Genomic DNA, 2,571 nt, shown 5'->3' with positions numbered 1-2,571 from the left:
GGAATTCTTTTTCTTTATAAATTACCCAGTTTCAGGTATTCTGTTATAAACAACAGAAAACAGATTAAGACAGAGCTATATTCTAGGTATCAGTTCTTTGCCAGATATGTGGTTTGCAAATATTTCAATAGTTCAGCATTTCCCATTTAAATCTAGGAGCTGTTTTGAGTTAATTTTTCTATAAGTAGTTTATGTCAAGGTTACCTATGGCTATCCGATTGTTTCAATACAGCTGTTAATATGACTCTCCTTCCTCCATTAAATTGCTTTTTACCTTTGCCAAGTATCCACTGGCTGCACTGTGAGGGGCTGTTTCTAGGCTCGCCGTTCTGTTCCAACCATCTATGAGTCTGTTCCTCTGCCAGGACCACAGTCTTCATTACAGTAGCTATACAGTAAGTCTTGAAACTAGATAGAATAATTCCTTCCATTTTTTGAAAGTTATTTTAGCTATTCTAGTTCCTTTGCCTTTTCATATACATTTTATAATAATCTCATCTATATGTGGAAGAGCTTTTCCTGGGCTTTTGATAGGGATTGCATTAAAAGTATGTCAAGTTAGAGAGAACTGACACCTTTCCTATGTTGAGTCTTCCAATCCACTGACAGCCTATATCTCCATCGATTTAGGTTTTGTTTTTTTTTACTTATTTCAATAGCATTTTATAATTTTCAGCATACAGATGCTATACATGTTCTTTTTTTATTTCCTTTGGAGTAACTGCAAAAAGTAATATGTCTTTCATTTCTATTTCTTCTTATTCATTGTTAGTGTATAAAACATAATTGAGTTTTGTGTGTTAATCTAGTGACATTGCTAAACTTACTAGTTCTAAGAATTTTTTTTTGTAGATTCATTGAACCAGCAGGCCTGCCCAGAACATCTCCCAGACTTACTCTCCCACACGTGAATTATGGAAAATTGGCTTATTGGTTGCAGTGTTGTTGGAAAGGGCAAAAGACAGAAAACCACCAAAACGTCCATCGGTAGGAGACTAGTTAAATAAATTACCATCAGCCAGCTCGATGGTCAGCAATTTTAAAATAACTTCTCCAAGATATGCATTAAGTGACCCATGTACATAATGTGTGAAATTTGGAGCAAAATTGAAAATAAATTAGATTCCACGCCCTTATGTGATTGCATTCCCATAAAGGAACCTGGAAAGCTTAAGAAGTCAGTAGGCCTGACCGCTGGCAGCAGCTACCCTGGCGAGTGCCTGGAAAGAGGTGTGTGCCTTTATTCCACTATTTGAAGGGTTAAGTCACCTGAGATGGGAAGGACGGAAACCCCTGCCTGCAGGCCAGGCCCCTGCTGCGCCTCCCACAGCCTGTCCCCTTTGTGGGGCACTGCCCTCTCCCCTGTAGTCCTGACCCCTCCCCACTCCACCTACCAATGGGGAGCACTGGTCCCCATTCCACCGGAAACATGGCCCCTCTTAGCTGCCCTGCAGCCTACTTGCTGCTCTTTGGAAGACCCAGACCAAAAAATTCAAAGGAGCACCCTGGCTGGATTCTGGAATGTTCCAGAGCTCTCTGGATGTGACTTCTTTCTGAGATGGTCCCCAGAGATCTTGGAGGCCCACAGCTTCCCTAGTTTTGGGGGTGGCACCCCGCAAGTTCCCATCTCTGGCCTCCTGGGTCAGGCCTCCTCCCTGACAGCCTGCTGCCCAGACGGGGTGAAGGTGCAGGCAGGGCAGGGGCCTAGCACCATCCACGGACCCTGGTCAGGGGTCACGGGTGGTGTTTTTCACCTGTGGCACCTTCTAGGTGGAGACTTGCTCCTCAGGGCCTCAGGGCGACACCTGCTCTCAGGAAGGGTCTCTTGACCTGGAGGGAGGGGCGGGATTTCCTCCTCTGGGGGCTCCTGGATTCGGGATATGGGTCAGTGAAAATGAAAGAAACACAGTCTTCTATTTTTTCCCCCGAACTACAGATTTATTGCCCATGTGACTGTAAAACATAAATCACATTATGAGCCTTCCTTCATTAAAGTCCCCCAGGAGGCCCTGTCTGTTCCGACAGCCTTGCCTGTGTCTGTTCTACTCTTTCAAAGGCCCGAAGGCATCCTGCGGCCTTGGCACTAACGGAGGAGTGTGACGTGGCCGTGCGCAGGGAGGCTAGTGCAGCCCCTCAGAGGAAAAGCAAACCCCTGGGCCCTTGGACCTGGGCCGGCAGCAAAGGAGGCTCAGGCTGAGAGGGGCCGTCGGGGACTGGCCCAAGGGAGAATCCTGTGGGGGTGGTGAGTGCGCCATACGCAAAGCCAGAGTCCCACAGAGTCCCAGGTCTCTCTCCACGTGTGATGGAGTCTGACCTGCCCATTGAGGGGCTTTCGAGCCCTCTCCTGTGAGGGTGTAAGGACGCGAGTCCCCGATGGCCTCTCAGAGCTCTGCCCCATCAGACAGGGTGCCCAGGCAAAGTTGAATTTCAAATGAACGACAAATAATTTTTAGTACAAGTGTGTCTCATGCAATATTTTAAAAATTCAAAATTAATGGGGTGTCCTGTGTTTCTTCACTTTTGCTAAGTCTGGCAAACCTGTCTGTCTGCCTCTGCACCTGGCACACGCCC

The 2,571-nt window shown here is 46.8% G+C and overlaps 1 pseudogene; it reads left to right on the top strand.

Annotated features, from left to right (window-relative positions):
• Positions 1 to 1,274: 1,274 nt before the first annotated feature.
• Positions 1,275 to 2,197, top strand: LOC101179558 (annotated as a pseudogene).
• Positions 2,198 to 2,571: the final 374 nt, after the last annotated feature.

This window comes from Nomascus leucogenys, chromosome 16, assembly GCF_006542625.1.
Source record: "Nomascus leucogenys isolate Asia chromosome 16, Asia_NLE_v1, whole genome shotgun sequence".
In the NCBI taxonomy this organism is placed as follows: Eukaryota; Metazoa; Chordata; class Mammalia; order Primates; family Hylobatidae; genus Nomascus; species Nomascus leucogenys.
This window is presented reverse-complemented; position numbering and strand designations above follow the sequence as displayed.